The sequence below is a fragment of the Helianthus annuus genome, chromosome 4 (assembly GCF_002127325.2).
Source record: "Helianthus annuus cultivar XRQ/B chromosome 4, HanXRQr2.0-SUNRISE, whole genome shotgun sequence".
Taxonomy (NCBI): Eukaryota; Viridiplantae; Streptophyta; class Magnoliopsida; order Asterales; family Asteraceae; genus Helianthus; species Helianthus annuus.
The window spans coordinates 50633681-50646021 of NC_035436.2; the positions used below are offsets into that span (position 1 = coordinate 50633681).

Sequence of the window (12341 nt, forward strand, 5' to 3'; positions counted from 1 at the left end):
CCTCTTCTTGGTCAACAGCATGCACGTTCTGGTTGTCAGTTCTGTTATAGGATTTGAATTTGTTGTTCTTGAAAGAGGATCATTGCTTTTCTTGTTTTGAGGATCCTGCTTGTCTCTCCTGGATCCTCTTGTCATCCTCTAGCCGGATAAACCTGAGTGCCCGAGTCCTTACTTCATCTAGGTTCCTGCATGGTGTCATAACAAGATCATCATAGAATAATGAATCCCTAAGCAATCCCATCTTGAAGGCCTCAATAGCCGTGGCTATATCCAAGTTGGGAATGTCCAAGGATTCTTTACTAAATTTGGTTATATAATCCCTTAATGATTCATTATGACCCTGAGTTATCCTATATAAATCACTAGTCAATCGTTCAAATTTTCTGCTACAAGGAAATTGGTTATTGAATAAGTTAACTAAATTGGCAAATGAAGTAATAGAGTAAGGGGGAAGACTTAGCAGCCATTTGAGAGCTGATCCAGTAAGAGTGGATCCAAATCCCTTGCATAGGCATGCTTCCTTTAACCTTTCTGGAATTGGATTGATCTCCATCCTCTCCCTGTATTGTGCTATGTGTTCCTCAGGATCCGTTGAACCATCATACAGCTTCATAGTTGGAATATGGAATCTTTTGGGTATCTCAGCATCACAAATCGGTGGTGCAAAACGAGATACCTTATGGCTTCCATCTGCAATCTCCGGGATAGGTTTGACCACCCCTGGAACACTTGATATCATATCCTTCAGCTTCTGCAGTTCTTTGGCCATAGCATGGTTGATACCTGCATCCTGCATGAATCCATGGTTAGCGGTAAGAGAATTATTAAAAGTGTTACCTCCCATTGGGTTCAAGTTAGGAGTGCTGGATGTAAATCCATATTGCTGGGACTCTGGGATGATGGAGGGACCAGTGGAAGCAATGATCTGCATTGGAATAAAATCTCCTTGATGGACATCTGAACTTCCTGTTTGCAAACTCTTCAGGAATCCTGGCATCTGGAGGGATCCTTGAATCTGGGATGATCCTGGAACAAAGGAGGATCCTTGAACCTGGGATGATCCTGGAACAAAGGAGGATCCTTGAACCTGGGATGATCCTGGAACAAAGGAGGATCCTTGAACCTGGGATGATCCTGGAACAAAGGAGGATCCTTGAACCTGATGTGCTCCTGAGTAGGCTCCTGAATTCACGAAGGATCCCATATGCTGAGGATAGGATCCTGCTGGCTGGAAATATGAACCTGATGCCGGAGTCACTATTGCTGAGCCAAAGTGCCCTCCTCTTGGTCCACCCACATGTTGAATGTCTGGGATCTCTGATGGCTGAGAAGTAATCATCGGAGTATCAAAATTCAAGGATTTGGGCACCAGTGGAGAATGATCCTCTGCCGTTTTCTTTTGTCTCTTGAGATCTCCGATATCCTTGAGGATCCTGTCATTAGTTTCATCCTGCCGCTGAATATGATCCCTCATCTGCAAAATCAAAGTAAACATATCACTAGTACTGGGAGTAGAAGAAGTTGGAGCAGAAGAAGATGGAGGTTTAGAGAAAATGGAAGTTGGTCTCTTCTCAGCATTTTTCTGAGATCCAGCAGGTGGTGGAGGCAAAGGTGGAATGCCCTGAGATGAATTGACTGCAGACATCGCTGTAGAGGTATTCTTCAACGATGAAGCCATGTATGCAACGATCCGGAATGATCACCAACAGGAAACTTTGTTATGAATGAAGCACCAATTGCCCCACGGTGGGTGCCAAACTGTTTTGGTCAAAAATCACACAAGGATAATGCAACCAAACTCTTTGTTAACGGGGAATGATGCTTGTAATGATGGATAAAGAAAAGGATCACTCAAATGTGAATTACACAAGTGACACAAAGATTTATACGAGGAAAAAGCCCTTGATCAATGAATGATCTCCGGCATAAAAAAGCCTCGGGTGATGGAAACTACCGATCACCAAACTCCAATATAATAAACAATGTTTACAACTTCGGATGGTAACGAGCTAGGTACAAGGATCACTATGGTGTAGTATGCTAGAGCGTGTAAGAAATGTGTTGTGTCTTCCGAATGCTTGAGAGTGCCCTTTATATAAGTGTGTGTGGTTGAATTTAGGTAAGTCACCTAACTACTAGCTCGTTACCCCTTTAGAAACAGAAGTAAATTTAGCCTAACTAATTGCCCGTAATTTGTGCTAACTTTCCATATTCTCCACAACGTCTATTTCTGGTTATGCATGTGCGAAATTAGCGTGAAAGATTCCTTAATAACGCTGCCAAGACCAAGTCCAACTCGTAATTCCTGCAAAACAACATTAAATTCAAAGGGAACAATCGTTAGTATGAGGATCCTTAGGATGATCCATTATCCTGATCGTGAAGTTCTTCTGAGGATCACTATCTGCCACAGAAAAAAGGATCATTATTAGGATATTAGGTAAGGATCACAGGTCATTAAAAATCCTGCCCTAACAATAGCCAACAGTGACGAAATTGTTAGACACTTTTACATGAATTGGTCCCGCCACCTTGAACTATCCCTGGACAACTTGCGCTCCAGTCGGGGTGTTTAAACCCAATTCGTGAGAAAGGTGAATACCTTTAAACCTGTGAAAGGGTCAGGATCCCTTAAACGTGAGAGAGGGGGCCAATCCTCTAATCTTTCAAAGTATCCTAAGTGTGTATCCTAGAGCTATATCCTGAAGCATATTCTGTAAAACAATTGTAAGCTAAGGTGGGGGCTAACACCCCTCCGATGCTTAAGTCAGTAATGGGTTCAAAATAATAAATAATATTAAACATATTAAAAGAGATAAAATTCACACCATCCTGAGTTAGAATTTAAATTCCTAACTCACTTGAAATAGAGCTTCAAATGTATAGCATTCCAGGATCTTGGTAGCATATCCCCCTCCATATTCTTTAGTCGGTATGCTCCTTTCCCTGATTCTGATTCAATCTCATAGGGTCCTTCCCATTTTGGGGCCAGCTTTCCGTCAGTAGGATTAGTAGTATTCTGAAAAGGTTTTCTTAATACCCAATAGTATCTAATTCCTGGCATAGGATTTCAGTAGTATTCTGAAAAGGTTTTCTCCAACCTAGAACCTTCTAGTCCTTATATTCTTGTTATATGCTTTGGATATCCTTTGTTGATATGCTGCCATCCTTAGCCTTGCTGCATCTCTTGTCTCATCAATAGTATCTAATTCCTGGCATAGGATTTCAGGATTCTACTCAGGATCCCGGAGGCTGGATCTTGCTGTAGGTATTACCATTTCTGTCGGGATCACCACTTCTGCTCCAAATACCAAGGAAAACGGGGTTTAGCCAGTTGCACTTTTCACCGTTGTCCTATCAGCACATAAAACAAAGGGTAATTCTTCTGCCCATCTTCTTTTTTTGGCTCCTAGTCTCTTTTTCAGGTTGTTAACAATTATCTTGTTTGAGGATTCTGCTTGTCCATTTGCTTGAGGATGTACTGGTGTGGATGTGATCATTTTGATTCCCCAACTCTTGCAAAAGTCAATAGTCCTTTTACTTAGGAATTGAGATCCATTGTCACAAATTATTTCAGCTGGTACACCAATCCTACTCAGGATATTCCTTTTTTATGAAGGATACCACTTCCTGATCTCTGACTTGAATAAATGCTTCAGGTTCAACCCACTTAGAGAAATAATCAGTCATTGCCAACATGAAGACCTTTCCTCCTGGAGCTTTTGGCAATTTTCCTACTATATGCATCCCCCATTTCATGAACGGCCAAGGGGAAACAATAGGATACAGTGGTTCAGCAGGCTGATGTAATATATTATTATGTCTTTGACATGCGTCGCATGTAACGCCCCAAGAATTTATAAACTACGTTAATAAAAATAGTATGTGTGTAGAACTAGTTAACAATAGAAAGACAAGTAAAAACTCTTGATTTCTAACTAATACATATATATATAAGTAAGATTTAGTTAAAAGAATAAGAGATTTCCTTAAGTGACAAGAGGGTGAAGATCTAGGGGGCAAGAATGACAAAAGTGAAACTTGGATGGATAAAACATGAACAAACCACAACACACACACTGGTGAATGTGTGTGTGTCGCGAACCAGGAAGGAGAAAGGGGAAAAACCCCCTTAGCATCACAAATCACCAAATTGAAGCCCCAAATGTGATCTTAAGATCGTGCATGTACTAATATTGGATCATCTACACATTATTAAACACAAGGTAAGTAGAATTTTGGTAATTGATGATCTTGAATGTGATGGGTTTTTATGAATCCTTGAACATTTGGGTAATTAGCATGAATAAGGAGTAGGAACACCATTTGGAACATGATTGATGCTGAATTTTCACTAAATGTTAGAAACTATGTAAAAACCCACTTATGATAGAATGGTAGTGATATGTAACATGGAATTTTGAGGTAGGTTAGTACATTGATGTTGAATGATGATGTTATTAACGAAATGATGTTATGTGAAATCGAATTTGGGTAAAGGTTGTATGAGATTTTGATTGAAATTGTTGATATTGATGTTATTGTCATGAACTAGTCATGTTATGCATACAAAACTTGTACCTTGTGCTTATCTAATGGTATGCACACCAAGTGTTTGTCGAAATGCTTGAATGAGTTGAACATGTGATATATATTGCTAAATGTCTAGAATAGAGAATTAGCTAGTTGTGAAATTAAAGCTATTATCAAGGGAATGGAAAGAAAGACATGATACTAAGTATGTAACTATGGATTGTAGGAATTAAGGAGGAAAGCACAAGCCGTTCCGAGTCTCAAACGAAGAACGATAAAGGTAAGTTATAGCTTACATATGATCATTATAATGTAATGTTGTAGTATACTATTGTTTAATGATTGATGTTGTATTATGTAACAAGTTGTGGTAAGCCGTTATGTAATCAAGGTATGGGTTGAATGAGCTAGAAGGGTTATGGGTGAAATTAAAGAAGCTTATGTTTAGAAAGAAGGTTTAAGAGGTTAACTTGAGGTTCATATTTACAATTGATGTTGTATAAATCTTATAATAAGAACGACTAACGGATTGCTTGTATGTAGGTAAAGCGACTTGCTAAATGACGCTACTTGGATCGAACACGCTCTTGATGCACGCTTCCGCAAGGATTTTAGTTTGGGTCAAAACTTTTGTTAAATATACTTTTGGTAAATGGGTCTTTGTGTAAGTAACAAACTTGTTTGTTGTTAGATGTCAAACTCGTAGTCAAAGACAATGTTAGTTGTTTATGGAATGTTGGGTTGTAAGATATTTAGCATCTACTAGTTAGTCATGTTATGGTTAAAATGCAGAATTTTTGCTTATGAATTATTTGACCCGTTTGGTATTTTCTCCGAATGAAGTTCATTAGAGTCTTTTAAGTTTTGGCCTTTACAAGTTGGTATCAGAGCCTAGGTTTGAGGGATTCGAGTAGGTGATGGTGCTCGAACTCAAACCGAAAGCTCTTGTGAAAGTGTGTTCGTTCCAAAGCGCCACGCAAGTAAGTAATTTAAAGATTTTATGTTTATAGATAGAAATGGGATTGGGTTATGGTTTAGTTGCTAGTATATCATGGTTGGGGATGTTAAGGTGCGCTAACGAAGGTTTCGGGGCTGCCCGAGACCATTTCGGGTTGGAAAAAGAGGCTGAGAATGAAGGTTTTGATTAAACAGCGACTGCAGGCCAGAAGCACCGTCGGCGACGGCCCTCTTGGGCGTCGGCGACGCACTTGAATGCTCCGACGGCTTAACTCCCTGCCTACGGAGAAAACTCAGCGACGGACATTTTGGGGAACCGTCGCCGACGCAGCCTTGTGCCGTCGGCGACGCCCTCTCCTGAACTGCTTTGCTGAATTGTTTTGTTTATGATTCCGAGGCTCCCAAACCCGTTCCAAACACTTGTTAAACCTTAAGAACACCTCAAATTTTCTATGAAATTTAGATTACTATTAATTACCATGCTTTAATAAGGAATGTGTAAAAGAACGAGACGTTTTATACATGGATGAGTAAAGTAAGAAGTGTATCTAGAATGTTTACATAGAAAAGTTGGATGAAATTGCGGTTTACAAGAATGAATTAATGATTATGATTGAAGTATAGAAAGACTGAGAAAACGGATGTAATAATGTTTAACATGAATGTTCAATTGTAGATGGCAAGTGGAGGAAACACGGATACTACCGAACGTATAACTCGAAACGAGTTAAACAAGATGATTTCGGATGAGGTAACGAAGGCGTTTGATGCAAACGTCTCAAAGTTAGCCCAAGAGGTGGAGGGCCAAGTACTAAGTACGGTGGAGAATATGATCACGAGCAAAGTGGATGAATTGAAGGAAATGATAACCGGGATTCAAGGCAAGAAGGAAGCAAGACGGTGCACCTACAAGGATTTCATGGCATGTAAGCCTACAACCTTTAATGGGGAGATCGATCCCATAGAATGTCAAAGATGGATAGCTAACATGGAAGGGGTGTTCATTCGAAGTCATTGTGACAAGGAAGATCAAGTCATGTTTGCCACCGGGCAACTTTTACGAAGGGCTAAAGATTGGTGGGACTCGTATAGTAAGGAGATCGGAGAGAATCGAGTTCAAACTTTGACTTGGCAAGAATTCAAACAACCTTTTATCAAATACCATTGTCCACAATCAGCGGTGGATCGAATTCAAGAAGACTTTCTCCGACTCCGACAAAGGGATGAATCTGTCAATGAAATCACGAACACCTTCCTTGATCAACTGAAGTTTTGTGAAGAAATAGTTGGAACGGAGAGAAAGAAGATTATCCGTTATCATGGCATGCTTAAGGCTGAAATCCGGGAGTTCATAACTCCTTCGAAATGTGAAACTTTGGACGAGATCATTGATCTAGCGAGGGATAGGGAAATTGAAATAAAAAGGCAAGACGAACGTGGAGAGAAAAGGCAAGCCGAGAAGGGGCCAACACAAAGCTCATCTAAGAAACCTAAAACGCATGATCAAGGAAAGAAGGAAGCTTCTAAAGGAGGTTTTCCACGATGTAAGACATGTGGGAAACCCCATTCGGGTGAATGTTTGTTGGGAAGGAAGGGGTGTTACAATTGCGGACAAGAAGGGCATCCGTACTATAATTGTCCGAATCCCAAGAGGGTATGCTATAATTGTAACGAATCGGGTCATGTGAAAGCTGATTGCCCAAAGCTCAAACAAGGAGGGAGGAAGGAAGGAAAGAAAGAAGAACCCGCGAAAGCTAAGGGAAGAATGTTCCAAATCTCCACGGAAGAAGCGAGAGCTCACCCGAATGTGGTCTCATGTATCTATATGATAAACACTATACCCACTTATATATTATTCGATACCGGAGCTAGTAGATCATTTATTTCTAGTGAGCTTGCACGTTTCCCTTTATTCACGATAGAAAGAATGTGTACACCTCTCGAAGTAGAAATTGCCGATTGTAAGAGTTACCTTTTGCACGAAATATGTAGAGGTTGTAAAATCACCATAGATGATGAAGATTTTGATATTGATTTGATTCCCATGGTTTTGGGAGAATTTAAAGTAGTGGTAGGTATGGATTGGTTATCCCGTTATCACGCGGAAATTTTATGCGAAAACAAAATTATTCATGTGACATCCCCTAAAGGGAAACGGGTAACCATTCATGGGGAAAGGGAAGTAGGAGCAAAATTTTGCACTATCCTAGAAGCCATTAAGTACGTGAGGAATGGGAGTAAAGCATTTTTGGCCTATGTAGTCGATACCAAATTAGAAGCTTTAAAACTTGAAGATACTAAGGTAGTGAATGAATATCCGGATGTATTTCCGGACGAATTGCCGGGACTTCCACCCGAGCGGGAAGTCGAGTTTCGTATCGAATTAGAACCAAATGCCAAACCGGTAGCCAAAGCCCCTTACCGGTTGGCACCCGCGGAAGTACGGGAATTAATGGTCCAACTACAAGAACTTCTTGACAAGGGTTTCATACGCCCTAGCGTATCCCCGTGGGGAGCACCTGTCTTGTTTGTTAAAAAGAAAGACGGGTCGATGAGAATGTGCATCGACTACCGTGAACTTAATAAACTCACGGTAAAGAACCGATACCCACTTCCGAGAATAGATGATCTCTTTGATCAACTACAAGGGGCAAGTTGGTTCTCAAAAATCGACTTGCGATCGGGCTACCATCAAGTACGAGTAAGGGAAGAGGATGTACCTAAGACTGCGTTCAGAACTCGCTACGGACATTACGAATTCTTAGTAATGTCATTCAGGTTAACTAACGCTCCGGCCGCCTTTATGGATCTAATGAATAGGGTATGCCGAAATATGTTAGACCAGTTCGTCATAGTGTTTATTGATGACATTTTAGTATACTCTCGTAGCGAGTCTGAACATGCAAGTCATTTACGTCAGGTACTCGAAACGCTTCGAAAAGAAAGATTATATGCTAAGTTTTCTAAGTGTGTGTTTTGGCTTAGGGAAGTGCAGTTTTTAGGACACGTAATTAACGAAAAGGGGATTTTAGTGGATCCCTCTAAGGTAGAAGCCGTGATGAAATGGGTACCCCCGAAGAATGTAGGTGAAGTAAGAAGTTTCCTAGGTCTAGCCGGCTATTATCGGAGATTTATCCAAGACTTCTCCAAAATAGCCCTCCCTTTAACTAAACTAACAAAGAAAGAAGAAAGGTTCGAATGGAATGATGATCAGCAGAAAGCTTTTCGAATGTTAAAGGAGAAATTGTCAAGTTCCCCCGTTCTAACGCTGCCAGAAGGAACGGAAGACTTAATGGTTTATGCAGACGCATCTCATCAAGGGTTGGGTTGTGTCTTGATGCAACGGGGCAAGGTCATTGCCTATGCTTCAAGACAACTAAAGCAACATGAAGTTAACTATCCAACCCACGATCTCGAACTGGCGGCGGTAGTGTTTGCCTTAAAAATTTGGAGGCATTATTTGTATGGAACGAAATGCACCATTTATTCGGACCACAAAAGCCTTAAATACCTCTTCGAGCAGAAAGATCTCAATATGAGGCGACGAAGGTGGCTAGAGTTGATCAAAGATTACGACTGCGACATTCTTTACCATCCGGGAAAAGCTAATGTTGTAGCGGATGCGCTAAGCCGGAAGGAATACCCACCACCCATTCGAGTGAAGTCAATGAGAATGATAGTTACACCAAACCTTCTTGAAACGATACGAAAGGAGCAAGACGAATCCTTGAATAAAGGCGATCCGAAGGGTGAAAGAACGAAAGGGTTTGAAAGTGAACTTGAAGCAAACACGAGCGGATTAAGAACAAGGTTTGGGCGAGTTTGGATACCGCGATACTGTGAAGCAAAGACCTTATTATTGGAAGAAGCACACAAGTCCCGTTACTCAGTTCATCCGGGAGCCACTAAAATGTACCAAGATTTGAAAGAAAATTTTTGGTGGCCGGGAATGAAACGCGACATTGTCAAGTATGTATCTAAATGCTTGACATGTTCTCAAGTTAAGGCGGAACATCAAAAACCTTACGGGAAATTACAACCCTTAGAAATTCCGGTGTGGAAATGGGAGAATGTGGCTATGGATCTTGTGACCAAACTTCCAAGAACCAAGAAAGGGCATGATGCAATATGGGTCGTTGTTGACCGCCTTACCAAAAGCGCCCATTTTCTACCCATTCGAGAGACCTATTCCTCGGAGAGGTTAGCGGAAGTTTATGTGAATGAGATCGTTTCCCGCCATGGTGTGCCGGTGTCTATCGTCTCAGATCGAGATACGCGATTCACCTCCCGCTATTGGCGGAAATTTCATGAAGGAATGGGTACTCAATTGCATCTAAGTACCGCATACCACCCGCAAACGGATGGCCAATCCGAACGAACGATTCAGACTCTCATAGACATGTTGAGAGCATGCGTGATGGATTTCGGGGGAAATTGGGATGAACATTTACCGCTAGTAGAATTTTCATATAATAATAGCTACCAAAGTAGCATACAAATGGCGCCGTATGAAATGCTGTATGGAAGAAGGTGTAGAACCCCGGTTTGTTGGGGAGAAGTAGGGCAAAGGGAGCTCGCACCGAATGATGTGGTGGCGATAACCAATGAAAAGATCGACGTCGTACGGGCTCGGTTAAAAGCGGCGCAAGACCGACAAAAGTCTTATGCGGATAGAAGAAGTCGCCCTATCGAGTTCCAAGTGGGGGACCGGGTATTCTTGAAGGTGTCTCCGTGGAAAGGTATAATTCGATTTCGTAAGCGAGGAAAGTTGGGTCCCCGATATATCGGACCGTTCGAGATTCTAGCTCGAGTTGGAAAGGTGGCCTACCGGTTAAATCTACCAACTTCTCTGGAAGGGATTCATAATACCTTTCACGTGTCACAATTGCGAAAATGCTTAGCGGATGAAACGGCCCATGTACCAATTGAAGACATTGAGATCGATGAGAAAATGAATTATATAGAAAGACCGGTAGCTATAAAAGATTCCAAAGTAAAGACACTTCGTAACAAGGAAATCAAGCAAGTCTTAGTCCAATGGCAACACAGAAAGGGGTCGGATCTCACTTGGGAGCCGGAGGATGAAATGAAGAAGTTCTACCCGTTTTTATTTGGTACGTTAACCGGGTTTCGAGGACGAAACCTCTTTAAGGGGGGTGGACTTGTAACGCCCCAAGAATTTATAAACTACGTTAATAAAAATAGTATGTGTGTAGAACTAGTTAACAATAGAAAGACAAGTAAAAACTCTTGATTTCTAACTAATACATATATATATAAGTAAGATTTAGTTAAAAGAATAAGAGATTTCCTTAAGTGACAAGAGGGTGAAGATCTAGGGGGCAAGAATGACAAAAGTGAAACTTGGATGGATAAAACATGAACAAACCACAACACACACACTGGTGAATGTGTGTGTGTCGCGAACCAGGAAGGAGAAAGGGGAAAAACCCCCTTAGCATCACAAATCACCAAATTGAAGCCCCAAATGTGATCTTAAGATCGTGCATGTACTAATATTGGATCATCTACACATTATTAAACACAAGGTAAGTAGAATTTTGGTAATTGATGATCTTGAATGTGATGGGTTTTTATGAATCCTTGAACATTTGGGTAATTAGCATGAATAAGGAGTAGGAACACCATTTGGAACATGATTGATGCTGAATTTTCACTAAATGTTAGAAACTATGTAAAAACCCACTTATGATAGAATGGTAGTGATATGTAACATGGAATTTTGAGGTAGGTTAGTACATTGATGTTGAATGATGATGTTATTAACGAAATGATGTTATGTGAAATCGAATTTGGGTAAAGGTTGTATGAGATTTTGATTGAAATTGTTGATATTGATGTTATTGTCATGAACTAGTCATGTTATGCATACAAAACTTGTACCTTGTGCTTATCTAATGGTATGCACACCAAGTGTTTGTCGAAATGCTTGAATGAGTTGAACATGTGATATATATTGCTAAATGTCTAGAATAGAGAATTAGCTAGTTGTGAAATTAAAGCTATTATCAAGGGAATGGAAAGAAAGACATGATACTAAGTATGTAACTATGGATTGTAGGAATTAAGGAGGAAAGCACAAGCCGTTCCGAGTCTCAAACGAAGAACGATAAAGGTAAGTTATAGCTTACATATGATCATTATAATGTAATGTTGTAGTATACTATTGTTTAATGATTGAAGTTGTATTATGTAACAAGTTGTGGTAAGCCGTTATGTAATCAAGGTATGGGTTGAATGAGCTAGAAGGGTTATGGGTGAAATTAAAGAAGCTTATGTTTAGAAAGAAGGTTTAAGAGGTTAACTTGAGGTTCATATTTACAATTGATGTTGTATAAATCTTATAATAAGAACGACTAACGGATTGCTTGTATGTAGGTAAAGCGACTTGCTAAATGACGCTACTTGGATCGAACACGCTCTTGATGCACGCTTCCGCAAGGATTTTAGTTTGGGTCAAAACTTTTGTTAAATATACTTTTGGTAAATGGGTCTTTGTGTAAGTAACAAACTTGTTTGTTGTTAGATGTCAAACTCGTAGTAAAGACAATGTTAGTTGTTTATGGAATGTTGGGTTGTAAGATATTTAGCATCTACTAGTTAGTCATGTTATGGTTAAAATGCAGAATTTTTGCTTATGAATTATTTGACCCGTTTGGTATTTTCTCCGAATGAAGTTCATTAGAGTCTTTTAAGTTTTGGCCCTTACATCGCACTTTCGAGCATATTCTGCAGCATCTTTCCTCATGGTTAGCCAATAATATCATGTTCTTAATACTTTTGAGAATAACGACATGCCCCCGGTGTGGTTACCACAATCCCCTTCGTGT

At 40.3% G+C, this 12341-nt stretch overlaps 2 long non-coding RNA genes across 2 annotated transcripts; both read left to right on the forward strand.

Annotated features, from left to right (window-relative positions):
• Positions 1-4097: 4097 nt before the first annotated feature.
• LOC110934671 lies at positions 4098-5344 on the forward strand. The gene is made up of 3 exons (XR_002588538.1): positions 4098-4226; positions 4760-4813; positions 5077-5344. It is a non-coding gene; the product is annotated as an uncharacterized LOC110934671 (long non-coding RNA).
• A 5566-nt stretch (positions 5345-10910) lies between these two features.
• On the forward strand, positions 10911-12045 carry LOC110934672. Its single transcript, XR_002588539.1, has 3 exons — positions 10911-11039; positions 11573-11626; positions 11890-12045. It is a non-coding gene; the product is annotated as an uncharacterized LOC110934672 (long non-coding RNA).
• Positions 12046-12341: the final 296 nt, after the last annotated feature.